General features: G+C 42.1%; 1 protein-coding gene and 1 long non-coding RNA gene across 7 annotated transcripts in view; one reads left to right on the plus strand and one right to left on the minus strand.

Annotated features, from left to right (window-relative positions):
- LOC116687010 (uncharacterized) overlaps positions 1–769 on the plus strand; it is a 9350-nt gene extending 8581 nt beyond the window's left edge. The window contains exons 3-4 of the long non-coding RNA XR_004331448.1: positions 659–707; positions 758–769. This is a non-coding gene — a long non-coding RNA (uncharacterized LOC116687010). The remainder of the gene's footprint in view (positions 1–658; positions 708–757) is intronic.
- Positions 770–9382: 8613 nt separating this feature from the next.
- Positions 9383–10000, minus strand: part of ccdc9 (coiled-coil domain containing 9) — a 25504-nt gene continuing 24886 nt past the window's right edge. For all 6 annotated transcript variants that reach the window (XM_032512037.1, XM_032512039.1, XM_032512038.1 and 3 more), the window contains one exon: positions 9383–10000. This exon is cut by the window's right edge. The gene's annotated coding sequence lies outside the window, so the exon portion shown is untranslated.

Here is a 10000-nt window from a genome sequence, read left to right on the forward strand (position 1 = left end):
TTAGGTTTCGTATCAGTGAGTAGGGAATATATCAGCATGCATTAATTATCATCAGAAAACAAATGTGGAAATGTAGTTTGAATACCATAGGAAAATATATACTTTTTAAGGATTTATAGTTACAATTTGTCTCAAATTAAGTAAGATGTTATTAGAAGTGAATTATTCAGACAGGACCATATACTGATCTCATACAAACATGATTAGCACACATAATGTCTCAGATAGATATCCAAATGAAATAAATACTCAGCCTTAAATGAATAATACACAAATATAAACAAATAATCTCAAAATGTAATCACCTTTATGTCACACGTATGTTTTTATAAATGGTCTGTAGACTAAAGTAAAATAACAAGGATTTTATATATCATAACCTATGTTATTTTAACCTATTATTTATCATAACCTATAAAGAAGTGCGTACATTTGGTCAGTTTTCATAATACCGACATTACACCAAACGACTTTTGAAGCAATTCCATTGTCGTGGACATATTTCCACTATCAGAAAGAAATCATTTTGGTTTAAGGTGAAGGTAAAAGTTATTCCGAGCTGTCTTAAGTTAGGCTTTATTCCCGTCTTGATGTTCCTGCAAAATCAAACATGTTTGATATTATTATTATTAGTCTTTGAAGTGAAGTTACATAGTAGTCTTGCAAATTGTGACCCTGCAAGATCCCCAGACTTTGCAAAATCATATGTGACTAAAAACTCATTGACCGCTTGTTTTTAGATGCGAGATGAAGTCAGACTTTAGTCTGTCCAGAGTCAGTTGTCCCTACTTGAATATATAAGTTAAATACAACACAAATGTGGCCAGAGGAGATCTTGGTACAGCATGCACAGATACAGTCATACACAACAATCAATTCAGCCTCATAGTAAGTGTGGGCGGGTGTGTGTGTGTGTGTGTGTGTGTGTGTGTGTGTGTGTGTGTGTGTGTGTGTGTGTGTGTGTGTGTTTGTGTGTGTTGTGTGTGTGTGTGTCTTCATCAACGCCACCTTGGAGAAAACATAACAATGCTGTTTGTAACCCTTGGCTCACACTGCTGGAGTCAGGAAAATCTACGACCACTTCTTCTCTTCTTCATATCTTCTTATCTTCTTCATATCTTCTTATCTTCTTCATATCTTCTTCTCTTCTTCATATCTTCTTATCTTCTTCAATTCTTCATATCTTCTTATCTTCTTCATATCTTCTTATCATCTTCATCTTCTTATCTTCTTCTTCTTTCATATCTTTTCATATCTTCTTATCTTCTCTATCTTCTTCTCTTCTTCTATCTTCTTTCTTCTTATATTCTTCTCTTCTTCATATTCTTCTTATCTTTTCTTTTATTCTTCTTCATATCTTCTTCTCTTCTTCATATCTTCTCTCTCTTCATATCTTTTCTTCTCTCTCATATCTTCTTCTCTCTTCTCTTCTTCATATCTTTTCTCTCTCATCTCTCTTCATATCTCTTCTCTCTTCATATCTTCTTCTCTTCATATTCTTCTTATCTTCTTCATATCTTCTTATCTTCTTCATATCTTCTTCATATCTTCTTCTCTTCTTCATATCTTCTTCTTATCTTCTTATCTTCTTCATATCTTCTTCATATCTTCTTCTCTTCTTCATATCTTCTTCTTATCTTCTTATCTTCTTCATATCTTCTTCATATCTTCTTATCTTCTTCATATCTTCTTACCTTCATCTAACCTTGAGACCCACAGCCTCCTCACACGCGTGAAGGCCTCTGCTCACATACATGAAGGCCTCTGAACATCAACCACAGTCTTGATGACATTCACATAACTTCATAAACAACAACACTCAGTTCTTATCTAATCTAAAACATTTCTTAGGTTCATTTTTTTTCTAACATATAAATAATAAATCCATTTTTTGACAGCGTATTTAACTTCCACATTTGGTTTTGTGGAGATGTTTGTTACTTTAAACTATTCTGATCATAAGTTTTTTTCCTCACCGATACTGTACCAATTTGAGATCAGGTCCCTAAACTTCATGGGTATTGTAGTATGTTCGTTAACATGAAAAAGTTACCCAAAACCTGATACTAACTTTAAAATGCATTCTTAAAGGAGTTTTATTTTGAAATTGCACGTGTAAATGTTCTTATAGAGAGGATCTTTACTGAGTGTGTTTGGGTATAACATTTTGAGACCGAGTCCCTAAATTGTCTGGCTTCATTTCAGTTGATCCTGCAGTAGAAACAAATCGGCCGATTCTCAGAGATCAGCGACTTTTTCTAATCACGTTGCGACTGAAGATCAATATTCTCTGAATGTGCTGAAGCGGCTAATTCCTTATTTGTCCATGGAGACGCTTGCTCTTTTCCAGCTCTGTGTCCCGGTTGTGTTTACTGTGGATCTTTCTTTTTTTCTTCTCCTCACTGCAGAAAGTTCTTTTCTTAAAACAATAGTTAATATTTCCCAGAAGCTATTATTTGTTTGGATGTGAACTGAATTTAGGTCACGTTACAGTGTGTAGTTGGAGGCTGAATGTTTTTATAAAACAGCTGGCTACAACATCTGTCCCCTTCAAAGTCTTTTTTTGATCAACCAGACTTTTGATTTTTTTTTCATTATTTCCAATTTGTGCATCTTTATACTTTCACTCCAATCCATCTCAGAGGTAAATATTAGTTACTTTTTGAGAAGGAGACTTTCTGAATGAACTTACGCTAAGCTTCATTGGTCTCAGGTCATCCTGCAGGCATACATTTGTAAAAAACAACAACAACAACAACACACATTTATGATAATTAATACCATTACTGCAGCAGTGGATTGACTCTTTTGTGACCCGAGTATTGATGACATCAAGCTGATCCCCTGCAGATGCATGGACTCATCTGCAGCAGTAGCGGCTGTAAAGTGGCTGAATCAACACAAAGCTGATTTCCATTTCAGGGCCTCCGAACTGCGACGTGACAGGAATGTGTTTCTGGTGCAGAGTTTCTGTCGGACAGAAGAGCTGCAGCTCAGTGCTGGCAGGAGTATTGAGATCATTTACTTCATTAAACGTAGTAATACCACACTGGAAATACTCCCTTACAGGCCAAAGTCCTGCATTCAAAACCTTACTCAAGTAAAAGTATGTAAGTATTATCAGATAAATGTACTCAAAGGGCTTCGAGTAAAGGCTCCGACACACCAGCCCGACGGCCGACCGTCGGCAGAACAGTCAGTCGGACCGATCGTTCCCTTTAGCGTACGTTCTGCACGTGCGTGAATACGTTTCCACAACAGCAGGTGGCGCTAATCTGTATTGTCGCCCAAAATATTAAAACTGGAAATGACAAACACTCACGTGGGTCTGACTTCTCCCGAATTTCTAAGCCGATCATAATTACGGCTCGTTTGGAAAATACGATCTCGTATTTTACAAAAATAGTTCACTGAAGCGTGTTTCTGAAGACATTGTTATTTTTTTAAAGATTCTTTTTTGGGGGGTTTTCCGCCTTTAATCCACAGGACAGCTAGATGAGAAAGGGGAGAGCGAGGGGGGGGGAAACATGCAGGAAATCGTCACAGGTCGGACTCGAACCCTGGTCCTCTGCTTCGAGGAATAAACCTCTACGTAAACGTGCGCCTGCTCTACCAACTGAGCCAACCCGGCCACGAAACGAGTTTCTGAAAACATTTTAGGTGAGAAGTAGGCCTTGCAGTTGCTGAATGGGTCTCTTTTTTTTGATCAACAAAGTCCAGTTTGAAAGATTTTTGTCAGATTTTGAGAGGCAACAGAGGCTCAACCAGCTCGTCACTTCCGGTAGTTGTTTTTAACATAAGTGCACTGATTCGCTAGTCACAGGCTAGCACTCCACCAATCAGATTGGTCATTGAGTCCGAATCCCAAAACCCGACGATTCAATTAGTCAAAATCGGCCAAACTGAACCCCCCCGCGGCTCCTCCGACTGACGACGGCACGGAACACACCGAACAGACTCGAGTCCCCGACCTCGCCAGACTGTCCGATGGCCGGTTACCGGGTTGGTGTGTCAGCGCCTTCAGAGCACTCCTCTTGCAATAGAGTGTTCCCTGTCAGTGTTTTCCTATTAGATCTGATGCTTCTGGATTCATGTTCCTGCTGCTTTAACCCTTGTGTTGTCTTCCCGTCAAAATTGAAAATCAACACTTGTTTTTAACTTTTTCTTACATTTTTGTCCCTTTAACACTTTTTTTCAGCGTTTGTTATTTTTGACATTTAACGCTATGTTACACTAACTTACTAACGTTAATTTTACAGTTATTTTTGGGAATTTATGGTCAACAATTCTTATTTGAAGGAAATTATTATATTATATAGGAATTGTTTAAACTACAATTAAAGGAATGGATGTTGATGGATAATCACAGGCTGGAACTTTTACTCGATACTATTTCAAAACCATTTGAATTTCTTTCTCAAAATGCTATAAAATTGAAAAAGACACCCCAAAATTATTGAAAGTAGAGATTTGTACTTGCCAAAGAGCGTTGTGTGGAGTCAATCATGTTATTTTGGGTAGTCAAAAAGAACATTGATATAGGAAAACGGGTCAATTTGACCCGAGGACAACATGAGGGTTAATGTGTATGTTGCATGGCTGTAGATGTTAAAGGTTGTGGTCATTTTAACTCCTGTACTGTTGGGTTTAATCGCCAGCGATGCGTCATATCCTCTAATCCTCATCTGTTTGTAGTGTTGCTGTCCTGTGAGAACCATGTATCTCTAAAAAGTTTGAAAACTTATCAGAAAAACAGCCCAGTTTTCAGCTTTGTGACAAAGCATTTTCCAGCCAATCCAGGAGGCTTTTTAAAGACTATACAGTATTTAGCTTAAGACGTAGGGGAACTTTCTCAACACGTAAAAGGAAAATTTCATCCTTCAGTTTATCACAAACATTTAACATCAACACATCTGGAGATGCGTGGTTTTCACTGGACAGGGAGGGGATGACAAACTGGGATTCGAAAAGTATGTAAACGTGACGTCAGCGTGGCCTTTCCAGTGAAATGCCCGTCTGGTCTTTAAGAATAACATCACACGGCCTGCACCGCCTCATCCGCTGACAGCAGTCGCAATGACGACACCCACACGGGAATAAATGCATAGTTTATCATATCATAACATTAAATTATCAAGGCTACATCGTAAATAAAACAGTCTAGTAGATTGAGGGCGTGTAGCCTAAATTATGAACAGGAAGTGAGGTGGACAAACCGTGTCATCAAGAAGAGGTACAAACGTGACGTTGCATTGGATATTTATGCTCATTCTGTGAGGCGCTGCAAGACAAAAGTTGCTCTAAAAAGGTTAAATTGCTGCAACTACTGAGAGTATACTGAGTGATCGCCTTGCATTTCATACAGCTACGAGCTACCAGAGATCACAATTTAGGCTACGTCTGCTACAGTACAGTATCGCTTTAAGTTCCTCTAGATACCTGAATAAAAACAGCATCCTGCTGTGGAAATAAAAGAAAAGTCAATCATTCATCTATAGGCATATTTAAAAAAAAAAAAGAAAAAAAAAAAAGGTTTCCACTAGTGCAGAGCAGGGGCGGGGGGGATCCTCGGGGGGTCTCAGTGGTGCAGTAGGATCTTTGGGGTTGTAAGAGATTCTTCAGGGGTTTCAGAGTTCTTGGGGGGTTGCAATGGATATACGGGTGCTCTTAAGGTTCTATAAAGTACTTGAAAGAGTTCCAGGGGATACTCCTCAAGGTTTTCAGGGGGGAATCAGGGGTTCTTAAGGGGGGTTTAAGTGTCTTAAGTTGTTTTTGTGTGGGTTCCAGGAGACACCAACTGTGCAGAAATTATATCCCATGTTTGTTAAAATCTCTGGAAAAGTGCAAGAGTTAAAGGTTGTATGACTTTCAGAAAAAACACCATTTTATCCCACACGCACACACGCACACGCACACACACACACACACACACACACACACACACACACACACGGCCTATATTCACACATTAAGTCGAGACCAAAAAAAAAGAAATCCCTTATGGAGGTCTCTTATTGGATGGGGAGCAGACATGTTCTTTAGTACTGGTGCCAAGAACACACTAAAAACATATAAACCCCCTCAGGCAACATTAACAACAGTCCCCCCCCCCCCCCCCCACCTGCGTCCTGCAGAACACTGATGAAAGGCCGGCAGCACCTGCCCCCCCCATGTCCTCAGCCAGCAGTCCAAACTCTGGATGCAGTCATGCCTCTGTCCGATCCGTCCCTGCTGCAGCTGCATGCCAGCTGTGTGCGCGTGCAGTCACCTGCATAACGTGTGCAGCTGCGTGGAGTTAGTGTCCTAACGTCGTCAACAAGCAGTCGGTGCGGTTCGGTGCCTCCGTGCTGGTGATGTTGGACACCGGGTTCGGCGTCCAGAAAAACACATAGTAAATCACCAGGATGAACGCAGCCACTGACACGCAGAGGAAATAAGCGATTGCCATCGCCACTTTCACCCAAATTTTAGTTGACATGTTGACGTGTTTGGCCCGCAGCTCCCCGGGGTAGCTCGGCCTCCGCTTCATGTCCCCGTTCAGCTTCTCCGCGGTCACGGTCGCTTTCCTGCCGGCCGCTTTCATCTTGGTACTGCCGCTATAACCTTATCCAACCTTATCCTCTGCGGAGTGTTGTGTGTTCATGTGAGTCCGGACAGTAGAGCCAAATGCACCCCCCCCCCTCTCCCCTCCACGGCTCTCCTCTCCTCCGGTCCGGGGACAGAATGCGATCCAAACCGCGGGTCAGCCGCTCGGGTCCCGCAGCCTCCTCCGGTTCCGTGCCCGCAGGTTGGTTAGATCTATGAGCCCTCTGAGTCCTCCGTGCGCACCGGACAAACTGAACTCAAGGAGGCTGTCTCCGGCATCAGCTGGATGGGACCGCTGTCAAGATAGCCACGGTTATATATACTGTTTCCGGTTGGACTTTTCAAAATAAAACGAACAGTGACCATGAGTACACAAATGGAAAAATATTCACTCTTATTCCGAAGGAAAACTCGCCCGGTTTCCGGCAGTGCTCCTCGTGTCTCCGCCTCACTTGACGCAGCTTCGGACGAGGAGGGGCTGAAAGTGCGCAACACCTAACGATTGGGTCATAGTTTGAGAGAAACGTCCCGCAGCAGAAGATTGGAGAGATGCAGTCTTCATCCACAAATGATCGCTGCCTCGGATTTCTTCTCCAGCCTGCCAAATCTGGACAGCAGCGGGCCGCGAGAGCCCATAAAAGAGACCTCAAACCCCCCACCCCCCCCAAAACATCTTTCCCTACACAGCTTCACCGGCTTGCAGCCTAAACAGTAGGCTAGGGTGTGCATTAAGCGTGTTCACGGGATTGAAAGAAGGACTTTAGGCCCATTTTTCTTCTTGTCCTGCAGCAGCCTGCAAGGTCAAAATGCACATATTCAATATGTGCATGAGGCAGAATGGTTTTATACTGACACACTGCCTGGTGAGCAGGACATCAATTTTCATGTCTATGTGAAATGGATGAAAAAAGAAGCAGCAAGGTTATCAGCATACATAGTGAATGTAATCATTTGTAACAGGCATTTGTAATACAACATGGTGTTATAGCTTTAAAAAAAAATATTCCACCTGACACTGAGGGGCTCACACACTGGAGCCCACCATGTTTGAAAAATAATGTCCTCTTGGATGCCCTTCCAATGGAGAAAACATGATGATGCACCCTATATGGTGCCTTTCTAGTGGAGAAACGTGATGATGCACCCTATGGGTGCCTTTCTAGTGGAAAACGTGATGATGCACCCTATATGGTGCCTTTCTAGTGGAGAAACGTGATGATGCACCCTATGGGTGCCTTTCTAGTGGAAAAATGATGATGCACCCTACATGGTGCCTTTCTAGTGGAGAAACGTGATGATGCACCCTATATGGTGCCTTTCTAGTGGAGAAACGTGATGATGCACCCTATATGGTGCCTTTCTAGTGGAGAAACATGATGATGCACCCTATATGGTGCCTTTCTAGTGGAGAAACATGATGATGCACCCTATATGGTGCCTTTCTAGTGGAGAAACATGATGATGCACCCTATATGGTGCCTTTCTAGTGGAGAAACATGATGATGCACCCTATATGGTGCCTTTCTAGTGGAGAAACGTGATGATGCCCTATGGTGCTTTCTAGTGGAGAAACGTGATGATGCACCCATATGGTGCCTTCTAGTGGGAAACATGATGATGCACCCATATGGTGCTTTCTAGTGGAGAAACATGAGATGCACCCTATATGGTGCCTTTCTAGTGGAGGAAACATGATGATGCACTATATGTGGTCCTTTCTAGTGGAGAAACTGATGATGCACCTATATGTGCCTTTCTAGGAGAATGAGAGTGTCCTATATAGTGTGCTTTCTAGTGGGAAACATGATGATGCACCCTATATGTGCCTTTCTAGTGGAGAGATACAGATGAGGTGTCCTATATGGGTTTCTAGTGGAGAAACGTGATGAGCACTATGGTGCCTTTTATGGGAGAAACGTGATGATGCCACCATATGGGGTCTTTCAGTGGAGAAAAGAAACATGAGGATGCACCCTATATGGTGCCTTTCTAGTGGAGAAACGTGATGATGCACCCTACATGGTGCCTTTCTAGTGGAGAAACATGATGATGCACCCTATACGCCGCCCTTCTAGTGGAGAAAACTTGATATGTCCTATTCGGTGCCAGCCTAGTGGAGAAAACATGACGTGCCCTATACGCCGCCCTTCTAGTGGAGAAAACATGACGCAATGCCACATTGGCTGTTACCTTGCATGGCAGCTGGGGCTCACATCACTCAAAGAGCCATCTTGTCAGGCTTCAGGTAATGCGTTTGTGTCCAAATCAACCATAGCTCAGATCGATCAGCATCCTGTGAGGAGCTTCTGGCAGCTGCAGCAGGGTTTCGGTGTGTGAGACGACATGGAGAGGAGACGGTCTTGTTCACAACAGCAGCTCCTAAAGAAGTTAGCATGGATGCTACATTAGCATCAGTTATATTAGAAGTGGAGAGAGTTTCTTCATTGAAAATGGAGCAAAGAACAGGACTAAAGGCTTTTCTTGATGGAAGAGATTTTTGGCTACAGGTTTTTGTTTTTCTCCCGACTGGCTTCGGCTTGAGTTTAAGAGACAGACGGGTCCTCAAACCACCAGCCAAGTGTGTTTTTGAAAGTGCATGACCGTTTTCAATGCAGCTTCTCGGATGGTTCTGTGCAAAAAACATCTGGCGCGTCAGGTTATATAGGTTGCCCTTCATGCCACAACACTTGCACATTGATGCCCCACAGCATGCAACTGGTGCTATTTTTATTTTTCTCACCCCTCAGACCGCCCCTGGTCTCACGGTTACAGAAGAATTCAGCCCAGACTTTAGACGTCAGAGAAATACATTTATTGGCTAAATAAGAGAAACTAAAACTGCTAAAGCAACTGCGTGCATTACATTTCATGTGGTACAGACATTAGGGCTCTCTCTGATGTCATGTTGGGGACATTTATCAATGGCTTTGATCACATTAAAAAGCTACAATTTTGGATTCATGCTAGTCCTGATAATCTTTCTGAAACAGCAACCTTGTTGGTTATTTCATGTCTCAAACAGGAATACGTTGTAGAAATAGATTAACACGCTGACATTTCTCCAGCCCAAGTTACAATCAGTAATCAAAGCTCAGAAAAATATCCATATGTAAAAACAAAATGTTTTATAGCCCACAGGCTACATTTTGCCCCATCTGTGGAATGTTCTTTTCCATTTACAAACTGTACATATTGCCGTTCCTTTCGATCCAAATGCATAATTTTTATTCCACAAAAACATTAAAGCAACTCATTTATCCCAGTGTCCACAGGCATGATTCAAAGACTGTGTAGAAACCAAGCACACACTCAAAAACAAACAAAACTAAAAGCTGACCATGGTCTGCTGAGGTATGAGTGAAGGCTTTCAAACCAAAATAAACTGCTCATTACTCAAGCAGTAATTCATGTTACT

Source organism: Etheostoma spectabile, chromosome 3 (assembly GCF_008692095.1).
Source record: "Etheostoma spectabile isolate EspeVRDwgs_2016 chromosome 3, UIUC_Espe_1.0, whole genome shotgun sequence".
Taxonomy (NCBI): Eukaryota; Metazoa; Chordata; class Actinopteri; order Perciformes; family Percidae; genus Etheostoma; species Etheostoma spectabile.